The sequence below is a fragment of the Urocitellus parryii genome, chromosome Y (assembly GCF_045843805.1).
Source record: "Urocitellus parryii isolate mUroPar1 chromosome Y, mUroPar1.hap1, whole genome shotgun sequence".
NCBI lineage: Eukaryota > Metazoa > Chordata > Mammalia > Rodentia > Sciuridae > Urocitellus > Urocitellus parryii.
Window position 1 is genome coordinate 28,658,034 of NC_135548.1, and position 12,762 is coordinate 28,670,795.

General features: G+C 34.4%; 1 pseudogene; it reads right to left on the minus strand.

Moving 5' to 3' along the window:
* Window positions 1-3,883: 3,883 nt before the first annotated feature.
* Window positions 3,884-5,036, minus strand: LOC144250996 (G patch domain-containing protein 4-like; annotated as a pseudogene).
* Window positions 5,037-12,762: the final 7,726 nt, after the last annotated feature.

Sequence of the window (12,762 nt, forward strand, 5' to 3'; positions counted from 1 at the left end):
CTGTAGATGCTTTGCTTTTATGGTATTTATATAAATTGTACCTTATATCTATATCTTTTTAAAAATTTTATTTTGACACAGGGTGTCACTAATTTGCCCAGGCTGGACTCAGCTTCCAGAGTAGTTGGGGTTACAGGCATGAGCCACTGTGCCTGACTATGTTCATCCTTTTATTTATTTATTTGTTTGTTTGTTTTTGGTACTGGGGATTGAACCCAAGGGCACTTGACCGCTGATCCACATCCCTAGCCCTATTTTGTACTGTATTTTAGAGACAGGGTCTCACTGAGTTGCTTAGTGCCTCGCCATTGCTAGGGCTGGTTTTGAACTCACCATCATACTATCTCAGTATAGCAAACCGCTGGGATTACATGTGTGCACTACCACACCCAGTTTATATATATATTTTGATAGCTAAAATTGTCACAGGGTTGAAACATCTTTACAATAAAGGAATTGAGAAAATGTAGATGCTACATGTTTTGCAATGTTTTACTAAATTAGGAATATCCTGAGAGTTGGGAAGAAATTAGAGGAGAGAGTATCACTAAAGTACAATATCCTAGAAGTGTGGGTACATCTTTTATCTTTGAAGTAGACTATGCAGAGCAATGCACTTCATCTCTGTTTCATCAGGATCTAAAGTAGCCCCCAAAATAAACCAAGCAAACAAACAAACAAAACAAATAGAAAACACAATATGCTTAAAAATGTTGTGTAACCACATTTTTGAAATATGACATAACAAGGATTTATTAGTCTAAAGGCTGAATCTTAAGCTTATAAGACAGAGTATACTTATATCTTCTTATGAAATAATTCATGTATGGCTACTCCTGAGGTGCTAGACTCACATTTTCTAGGTGTGAAGTTCTCACATTCTCTAGGTGATAGAGTTGGGATTTTGTTGTGTCTCCCAGAAGCTCATGTGTGACATAATACAAGAATGTTCAGAGATCAAATGATTAAGAGAGCTGTGACCTAATCATTGGATTAATCCACTTGAGTGGATTAACTGAATAGTACCTGTAGGCAGGTAGGATATAGCTGGAGAAAGTAGGTCACTGAGGGTATGTATGACTTTGGGATTTTATTTTGTCCCTGGTGAGTGGAGCTCCCTTTCTGCTTCTAAGTTGTCATGAATTGAGTAGCTTTCCTTTGCCAGACCATTCCACCATATTGTTCTGACTCACCTCAGGACCAGATCAATGGAACTGACAGACCGTGGACTAACCCTATGAAACTATGAGCCAACATAAACTTTTCCTCTTTTAAGAAGTGCTTGTGAGGTCTTTTGGTCACAGCGACACAAACAAAGCTATTAAAATGCTAGGCAATCAGTCATCAGAGACAATCTAGCTCACACATGCCATAATACTCCTTGATCTTGTGTGTTTATCACATTCCTGTTTGTAGTTTCTGAAAAAGAAATCTTGAAATTCAAGTTGTATTTTATGCCTGTTTTTCAAATATGAAGAGATCTTGTGCTTTGGCCTCTTTCTCACAGATGATAATGATTTTTTTCAGACTTTAATAAACCTTGAACTTTGTCCAAGTTTGACCCAAATCTTGACCAAGATTATTTTTTTAAGAGTCTGAAAAAATAAAAAAAAATATTCAAGAACCATTTATTGAAACCCACCCCTATATATGTCTTAATTTTACCCTATCTAGGTATAGAGCCAATGAATATATGTTCTTAATATCTGTTTTCCAATTGTCAATTCAAATTAATCCCTTAGTCTTTAAACATTTTTAAAGTGCATTTCCATATGATTCTTGATATTTGTTTTGAATATATTCCTTATCATTCTTTCTGTTGCTTTTGTCTTTCCCTCTTCCTTTTCTTATCTGTCTCTGACCATCTCTGATTTTGTAACTTTTTTTTTCTCTTCTATTTTCCTAATCTATGTGGTAGACATCGAGGCTAAGAAAATGATATCTGATTCATCTGCCATGACTGCTATCTTAACATGATATTATTCAGCAACAAAAATCACCATACAGTTTATGTATATTTATTTTATATGTGGATAAAAAGTTATATGAAAACAGATTAAGTAATTTGTCCAAAGTTATTTGGAAAGTACACAGAGCTAGAGTTATCCCTTAACTCATTGTTCCAGTAGTCTTTCCCTATTTTCACCTTTAGTTCCTAATTAGTTCACCATTGTACAATCATAATCTAACTATGTTTACACTTCTGAAAATTATTTTCAGTCACAATTTGAAGTTGAGACTTGTGATGATTCCTATCTTAGTGATGGTGAAATTGAATCTTTTTGTTTACATATTCTCTGATTTTAAATTCACCTTCCTTAAATAAACTGTAAGTTTTCAAGTGAGATAGATACTTTTGTGTTTGTGTATGCTGGGGCTCTGTCCTGTGGTCTTTCATGTGCCTTGTGAATACTACACCATAGTACTACATCCTCAGCCTGAGATGGACACTTGAATAAGACCTTATCCTTTCAAATGTTTGTGTTTACTTGTTTCCCCAAAGAAATGTTTCTTTCTCTTATGGCAAATCTGAAAATACAGCAGGAGGTCAAAGTAGTTGTAACTCAGATGGAAGGGAGTCGAGATAAAATGTCGGTTTTTGTAGCTTTTCTATTGCATCAACAATACCATTTCCTAAAGCTTAGATTCTCTACATCTTTCAGCTTTTAAATTCAGTGGTCCTTATAGTTGAAAATGTTTAGTTAAATTTTCGCCTTTATTTTTTAAAATTTTATTTATTTTACTCTTTTTTGGGGGGGTGGTACCCAGGATTGAACTCAGGGGCACTGAATCACTGAGCCACATCCCCAGCTCTATTTTGTATTTTATTTAGAGACAGGGTCTCACTGAATTTTTTCACTTTTGCTGAGGCTGGCTTTGAACTTGTGATCCTCCTATCTCAGCCTCCCAAGCCAATGGGATTACAGGTGTATGCCGCCATGCCCAGCCTCACCTTTAATTTAATTACTTTTCTTATTCTTATTCATTCCACCAACTTTGTGGTAGCTGCTCACTTTTGCCACTGTTTGTGCTAGGAGCATGAAGATTGCAGGTAAAAGCAGTAATACTTAATCTTGTGCAGCTCAGTGTAGTTCAGTAAATCTCTCTTCCTTGAAAGTTTCCACTCAGCTTTCTGCACAGAAAAAAATCTATTTCTATTTTTTTTTTCCATTTTTGAGAGGTCCTAATCTCTTTTGTTTTCTAGCCTTCCTCTTGAGATCCATCTAAAAATTTGATTCCTCAAACACTACGTTTTTTTCTTCACTTATACTACCTTTAGGTAATTTCATTGACTTTTCTTGTTTCAACTGTTAATTATATCACCTGTTCTTCCAAATTTGTTTGTCTTCCTACAAGCTAGGATTAATTAATCCAACTGTTTTCATGCTGTGCAAACATAGGCAACACACACGAGCTTCAAAAAATGTAAAAATTGAACAAATATTCTACTCCCAAGGTTTATTTTTTTTAAATTTTCTCTCTCTGTGCACAGTATTGATTTTGGTCTATTAATCTAACCAAGAGTCTCGAACTTCTTAGAACCTAGGGTCCTAATTTCTTATTCTTTCTACTTATCCTCTGTAATAATTAACCTCCAACTTCCCTGATTTTTTCTCCATATATTTTTGCAGTTAATCCATCCCTTGCATTGATGTTACCTTTGCCCTCTTTCAGACCCTTATTCTTTAAAAGTAAAAACAATGTAATAACCATATTTGATTTTCTTGTCTCCTTTTCTCGTTCTCTTTGCATCTGTCCTTCTTGTGCATGTCAGAACAACATATCAAATGGAATTTTAAGCAATTACCTAAATTTTTTTTGGAGCTCAAGTTCATATTTATTTATAATCAATTGGTATAGTGTTAGAAATAAGCAACCTATGTCATGTACAATTACCATTTTGCTCATATGTCGTGCTTTCTGCTTCCCTGGCTGCACCCTCTAAAGCAGTCTCCTCCCCTTCCCCATCAGCCATGCTCAAGTCCTCCTCACACTGCTGCCTTTTCTTTTCTCTGTGGCAGGGGTCCGTGTGCACTCCGCTCTTCACCTCCTTTCTCCCAACACCACTTGCAGGATCCTTCCCTTTTCCTTCTTCCACCCACCACTGTCTCTTCCTCCCCTTCCTCCCTTTCATGGTGCTGCTTCTTCTTTTTCTTCCTTTTCTTAAGAGACTGATGACTTGCTGTCTGCTCCTGAGTTCCTCAAGCCCACTGGTTCCTGCAGCCTCGTCCTCTTCACTCCCTACAGCTGTCCCCCTCCCTCATCTCTTCTTGATGTCTCTCTTTTCTGTTTTTGCTTTTCCTCATGCTGTGCTCAGTGTGTTCTGGGTGCTCCTTATCCACACTCTTCTCAGTTGCTCTAGGCTCTTTCTGTTTCCTTTTTTTTGGGGGGGGGGTTGGGGGGGCTGGCTTTCAGACTGTGGCTGAGAGGTCTCAGAAACCTGGCCTTTAAGATGAGCCAGGAAGGCCTGCTGGCCCCCACTGTTGGGGCCTCTAGTTGGGCAAGCTTGGCCTTCATTGTGATCCCAAGACGTGCAGCCTTGTGTGCTGTTCGCCCCTCGCAGGCCTGGAGCAGCATCTCATCAGTCAGGATCTTTGGAGGCCTGGGCCCCTGGCTGTCATCACTGCAGCTCTCCAAGTTTCTGTCTGGCTTCTCTCCACCCGAAGTCAGAGTGACTGTCCTAGGCAGGAATTTGCCAGCCCCCAACTTGCTCCTTGCAGAGCCACAGGAGTGGGGGCCTGCATACTTCAACCTGGCAGAAGGTGGACTGCAGCTGCTGGAAGTAATAAACCTCGAGCTCATAGCTGGCTTCATGAACTTCTGATACAGCATATTAGGCTTGGGACGATTATGAGTGGTCTCCTTATCTGTACTTGGCCCCATGAGTATCTTGCGTCAGAGTCACTTTGATGGCCTGAGTAATGCCATTCTCCTTCCGGCCAAGTCCTTTGCCTTGAGTCGCTGCTCCTCAGCTTTAGCAGCTGCTCCTCAGCAAACTTCATCCCACGACTCTTGACCTCTGGGGTGATGCTCATGGTGGGCAAAGAGGCTCGGCTTTCACCAGAGGAGGAGAAACTACATCATCCTTTTAAGAGGAAAGAAGAAAATGCCCATAGCAGCCATGAACCCTACTACAGCTGCTCTTGTAAGAATTCTCTTTCCTGAGTCCCTCATTGAGAGGTACTCTCCTTGGAAACATGTGCCACGCCTGATTCAGGCGCCGCCATCTTCCCAGAAATCGCCTTACCTAAATATTTTCAAAGGCTTCTCGTTTTGGAGATGAACCCCAGTCTCCTTAATCAGATATGCATAATGTAGACTCTTACAAACTAGTGCCTGGTATTTTGCACTCTGTTGAAGCTGGGAGGTTTTTAGTGTCATATACATATCATCTGCATCACAGGTGCAAACTGGATCCTTCCCAGGGTCCTTGCTGCACATGTCTTCACTTCTGTCCATAAGTTAACATATTTAGCAGCAAGCCTAAGCTGATATGCCATATTTGGCTGGGGTTTCTCTTCTGTAATTTCTTAATACTGTCTGTGAATTACTACTGACCATCCACAATACATCAAAATTATTATCTGTCTTCATCCTCATGCTTTCCTTATCTATTGCTAATAGACTGTGGGATGTGTGAAGACTGGGACATCCAGTACAAAAGCATGTGGCCCATGCAAGGTAAGTGAGCAAATATTCCAGGAATAAGAAATTGCAAATCACAAAATTGCATTCTAGGTAATACTTTATTACAAATACATTTTAAACATCAGTTTGGTCATGCCATCTCCCTGCTCAAAACCTTGCATGAGTGTGTTACTATACTTAAATTGTGTCATGTAAAGCTCTTTTGTCTCCTGTGTTAAGAGTTAGTCCTTCTGTACCTTTGCCTAAAATCATCTCCCAGATCTTGCTTGGCTTACTTCTTCTTTTCTTTATGATTTTTGTCCAAATCAAAGAAGTTTTTACTGACCTAGGTCACATTCTATTTTTTTCATTGCCTCATTTTGTTCAAAGCTTAATGCAACCTGATATATATTAAATATATATATATAATATATATTAAATATATATATATATATATAATAAATAATATATATTAAATATATATATATATATATATATATATATATATTTCATTTTATTTATTTGTGCTTCACCCTGGGTTCACCATACTATAAGTTCCAAAAATTTAGGATTTTAAGTAAGATGTTTACTGTTACATCAATAGCATTCAGTTTTATGGAATTATTGTGATAAATGGATGAAAAAAAATAGACACAAATTTGTTTAGTTTTTTCCCTGGTTTTAATGAAATGTATAATTTTTGAAACATTGCTAGGGAAAATATCTCTAGAAAAGGCCAATAAATTCACCTTGATGACAGTATGTAAAGTGATGGTGTTTACAGATAGGGAAGTGCTGCTTGGAGCATCTGTCTTGATTTGCCAATGTCTTAAACTGACACATGGGAGTGTTTTTCCTACTTAGTGAATAACAAGGTTGTGTAGAGATTTGGGTATAGGCTGAAATTGTTAATACAACAAAGAATTGCTAAAGGTCTTATGCATGGAACAAGAAATAGTGTATGTTCTTCTAAGATTTATCATGATTGAAAAGGCAGGATGTATATACAAAAATGAGTGAAAAATGAATTAACTCTTACTGAGCACTCAGAACATGATAAAGGAAGTGCACTGGGATTCACATGCCCTATTAGAATTTCTTTAATTTTTGTTTTGGCCTACTATGTTAGGTATTCTAATGTTACTTTTAAACATGAGTATCAAGTCAAAATTCAAAGAGGTTTGAAATCATAAGACTCTGATCTCATAAATAACAAATCCAGGTTAAGAAATGCAACAAACATATTCATGTGTATCTATACATATATGCTCATGATTTAGTACAGTTTGAGTATGTATTCATATCTGGGGAGTCTGAAGTCAGAACACTTGCTTAAAGTATTATCACACCCAGTTATTACTATTTTTATTAAATATGTACCAATACTGTCTATTTATGACATACAAATCTTGCTGGGGATTATTTCCCATGTTATCATAGATTGTATAAAATAATTACAGAAAAATGAATATAAATAGAGATTTAAGGGAAATCTGTATCCCTAAATCAATGAGTTTTACAGAAAAATATTAATTATAAAATAATATGTTAAAATTATCCTTGCTATTAGAATTCATTTGTTAAATTTTAATTGTATGTGGACAATTAGAAGGTGATTCTATCTAGATGAATAATCAAGATCTGCACAAAACTGGTAAAAAAATCAGATCATCATTTATTTCAATTCTTTCTGTGCATGCTTTTGAATCATGGAGATAGTGATCTTGTGTCCAAGGAGATATGTTAATAATATTAATTGAAAAATTTTAAACATAGCATGTATTTGAAGAAATTAATAAAACCATACAAAAATTCTCTTTGTCATTAAATCAGTCATTTATATATGAAATAATAGTTATAGTATAATTTTACAGAAGGTAGAGTATTGTTTTCTTATTTTAAGGGAGGATACTCTGAAGTACCCATACAATTTGGAGATTCCAGGTTTAATAGAGGTATTAATGAAGTATGCATTTAGTAGATATTTGGCTATTGTTTAGAGGTTAATATCAGTACCAATGCAATATTCCCAATCTATTTTACAAAGTCAATACTCTCCCTGTAAGTAGTATTTCTTTATCCAGTGTACTTAGGGATTGTTCAAGTTAAGTTTTCTTTATTTTAAAGTGATCATATGAAAGAAAATTAATTTTAAATCTTTAGGAGTGGCTCCTTTCCAGCATTATGATTCACATTGAAAACTAAGCGTTTTTAATACCCTGAAAGCACAAATTTTTGGAATCCTCTTTGTTTAAAGTCTAACTACATGATTCAAAGTCGACTGGTAAGGACTGCTTCTGTGCATAAGGGTAGGACTGTTTGAATCTTCTCACTCCCTGATGGTTAGGATTAAAACCAAATCTGTAGAGGCTATTACTGCTGCCGCAAGTGCAGGGATGTGGAAGTGCAAATAGAGATGTGGGTAATATACAGATAAACAGCTACCATGGAGGATGAATGCAGTAGAGAAGCCAAAGTGAATGCCTGACACTTCCTTGCTCTGCCAGGGAGAAAAATGATTTTCAACAAGTTGAGTTTGCTTGCTGTGGCTTAGGGATGTAATTCCAAGGAAAACAGCAGGCCACATAAGATGCTGACATCTAGAAATGGGGCTGGAGAATTGTGCTCTACTTTGTGTCCACAACCAACTGGCTCAGTGAGTCACTGGAGAATAGCAGTTCAGCATGTTTTACTAAATCCTATTCTGCATATGCTTGCATTTTGAAGTAAGTGAAAATTGTGCATCTCTTAGAAACAAGCATTTTTATCTTCTCCCCAGTTTAATCCCTGCTTGGGAATTCTACATAGCTATTATTTAGATTAATGTATTTCTGCTCTGCTCAGTCACCCTTCCCATGTCCAGCTGCTTCAACAAAATGATCAATTTTGTGTGGAAGCTAGATAATGAAAAGAACAAAATTTAAGTTATTTTTGGCTCTTTGAAATGTAGTGTAGTTAATTTGATTGATTGCAAAAAATAAATTGTTAACATGACTTTAAAATTCTAATTACCCAGGTTATTCCTGATTTGGCTCTGTCAGCAGGAGGTAAAATTATTAGTTTCTTAATAGAAAGCTAATCTCTTAGCTATATTGCATTCAATATTTTTATTGCATGAAAAAATAGATTCAATTATCTTTACTATTTTTATTTATTTATTATTATTTATATTATTTTTTTCAGGTGAGGTCATATAACATAAATTCTAAATAACTATTAGTAAACTCATCATTTAGATGGTTCAGAGAAAAAATGATCATTTTCTCTTTTTTGGAACAGAAAATATTTTGTTAACTCGTTAAATAATACACATATACATATAAAATTTAAATATATCAATGTGCCCTTAATTTTAAAGTTTTCTAGAACTCTAAAATATCATATGCAATATACTGTACTCTGTGGTTTACATGTATTATCTCCTTAAATATTCTCATCAACTATATTATGAGGGAAAAATTTAATGTGGAATCTGTGGCAAAGAATCACCAATCTTCTGTGATGAAAATATAAGCCTAATGTTATGCATTCCAAATAGAAAGCTGATATATGACACATATGATCTGCATTTTCATAAAGAATTTGAGAAAAGATGTATTTCCTTATTGGTGATGTTTCAGACATTTCATAACAGAGATGTTCCAAGAGAAGAAATCTTCATGCAACTTCAAAAACAAAAATAGTGACCTCTCTGTGAACTCCTCATCATTTGTTCTCATGTACATGATACTAGGTAGCACTCAAAAGCCAACTCATATAAAATAGCCAATGCTAAAAGTCATGGCTGTATTCAACAACCAACATTTAGTGCCATATTAGCAATCTGGCATTTTCAAGATTGTAGCTACATCATATATGCTTTCTAAACTATTTTTTAATATAAAATTTAAAATATTTCCCCAATATTAGCATTTCTTCTGCACTTTCTTCATTTACCTGCCAGTGACACCACGGATTGATTACATTTTCTTTGTCACTACCACACATGTCTTCATTTTTTCTCTTGGCTTGCATTTCTTAAAATCACAACTATCAGTATAGTCATCTACACAGTGACCTAAACTAAAACCAAACCAAACAAACAAAAAAAAATGGGACTTATTTTCAACCAGTCCTTTTCCTATTTCTTCATTCACTTAATTATCTAAACCTATAATTCTTTTTCCAGTACTTGAAAATGAATTTCCTTTGTTTTTCCTCCAAACTCACTAATGTTTTAATTGATGTCCTATCACTTAAGATCCAACATCTTCCTTGTCATGTACAATTACCATTTTGCTCATGTTAATGACATAAGTAACACAGTTGAAAACTGTGTTTAGTAGGATATTGCTGCACCAAGTTGCATGTGATCATCTGTTGTCAATTTCTTATAAATATTTCTCAGATGTGTTTTATTGCTTTCAACTAAGTTTTGAAAAAAAACATTTAGTGGAGCTTGCTTCTCACCTGTTTTAAGATGCAGAGGTAGGTCTGCATTTGGAAGCTTGCATTCCAGCTGTAGGAGTGCAGTCTCCTTTGTGAATGACAGCATTTGCGATTTAAGTCCATCTGGAACACCTCAAGCATTCAATTCATTTATTAACTTATTACCAAGCTTGGCATATGAATTCTCAGAATTTCAGTGAGGCAGGAATTTAAATGAAATTAGATAAACAGACTTTAATAGAACAGTATGTGTATTAGAGATATTGAAAAGAGTTTCCTGTTTTTCATTTTCAGGAGTGCCTGTCTATTTATCTCTTTGATGCCGGATTAGTATTAATTAGCTTTACCCTAAATTTGCAATAGATTTTTAAGACTACTGTAGATAAGAAGAAATGAAATAACTCTTGTGGCCAGAAGAGGGAGATCTTGTAAAAATATTTGAAGCACAGGTTTAAAATGATTTTTGATTTGCACTTAATTCAGTTAAAAAGAAATTATTCAAATTTCTGAAGTTAATGTTTTCAGTAATTAGATGAATGCATTTTGTAAACTATTTCTGGGGAAAGTGGAACTAGCAATTTATATATATATAAAATATTCAAAGTATATGCTATATCAAGAATTAATTATAATACTAATTTTTAAATTGATAAAACATAAAATGGTAAAAATAAGACAAAATTATTAGTAGTAAATAGTTTGTCTTATTTATAAGATTGTTATTCATTTCTTTAAATAAATTTTTGTCCTTTATACCATGAATACTACAAAAACAAATCTAAATATGACATAATGACATAGAAAAGAACAATTTAACATTGATTGTTTATCAGTAAGAATAATTTTAGCATTGATTATATATCGCTAATAATCAAATGTGTGTGGTAGTCCAAATGTATACACACATATAAGTATTTGAGCTACTGTATATATTCTTCTCTCTCTGTGTTTCTCTTTGTCCATCTGTCTCTGTTTCTCTGTCTTACATGTGTGTAGCATATGTATGCATATATATTTGTATTATGATATGTAACCATTTAGTTTTACTCCTCTCCTAGTTATAAAATATATAAAAAACAACCACAGATGGGGCACTAATTGTGCCACCTGGAGGGTTTCACTTGATGAATTTGTGATATGATATGAGGAGAAGTTTGTCACTGATTATTATTAATTTTCCCCTCAATGAATTAAGAACCTAGAAATTGACATTTGTTTTGAGTACCACCAGTAACACTTGCACATCTCCATGGGCACTTCCAAAATGCATGTCCCTCTTTTTTAATGAAAGCTGTATTGTTAAAGAATATTAGTATTATCATCAAATATATGATCAGCTATTGCCATATATATGTATCATTCAGCTTGATGGGTAGACTCACATATATATATGTATATACACACACATATACATATGTGTTCATTCGTCAATCAGAATGATAGACAGATATGTATAAATATAGAAATATGTATATATCTGAATATATGTTTATTTGTTAAGCTGAATTATAATATTTTCTTGCTTGAGTTATTAGATCTTGCCCTATGGGCTCTTTAGTATTTTTGAACTAGCATGTTACCTTCCTCCCAATCCTGAACTAGTACCTGGAACTCCAGAGCAAGATTATGAGTACTTACTGTTATGAACAAACTTCTTCATAGTCTTCCAAACTAGAGAAAGTTGCAGATGTTAGTTTGCTTATAATACTTGAATACTTTGAGTACTTGGTGCAGGAATCTGTTTTTAAAATTTATAAATTATACACTGATTTAAGTCTATGTAGTTCTGGAATCAATGTAGCTTTTCTTCCACCTACCTAAAAAATTAGCCTTCTCTACTGGGGAAGCAATGTGTTGAAATCTTGTTTACAAAGATTATTGGAGCTGACAATAGATCTCTTTTTATGTGGTGTAATTTAATCTAAAAATACACAACTTTACATTGCTAAAACATTTCTCCAACTTCTTCTAAAAATAATTTGTATATTTTTCTAATGTTAAATGTTCTTGAATTTGAATGGCTGTCGTTATTTTCCATGTCACATTGTTTATTTTTCAAGGTAAAAGAGTAAAAACTTATTTCTGTCAAAAATTCACCAGAATACAGAAAAGTAAAATATAAAAATGAATATCTTGGACATCAAATGTGGGTTACTTGTCTACAATCCATGTCTCTGGCATGCAGAAAGTTTAGTAGGGGGAACACACAACAGGATGACATTGATACATAAGTACCATATGTAAAATAATACACACACTGAGTGGGTTAAATACATATTCAATCAAAGTATAAAAGAATATATGAGATTAATAAGCAACATAATGATACGAGTTTTCTACTGAAACAAAAATTCTAACTCTACATTAGGTAACATTTAAGTTAGGAAGTAAATGCAGAGGTATTTAGAATGCTTTCTACCTAGTTGTGTCTTAAATGTTACATAATAAATATAATTAAGCATGTATTGTTGAGACAATATTTTCTTTGTGTTTTGCAGTTGTCCTAGTTTTGCATGTAAGATTTGCTTTCCATTTTAAAGACCCATTTAAACAGATCTGCAGAACAAGATAAAGGTCACCAACCTGAAACCTGAAGAATTACATCTCTTTCTACACTTTTTTTTTTTTTTTTAGTTGTAGATTGACACAATACCTTTCTTTTGTTTATGTGGAGCTGGGGATCGAACCCAGTGCCTCATGCATGCT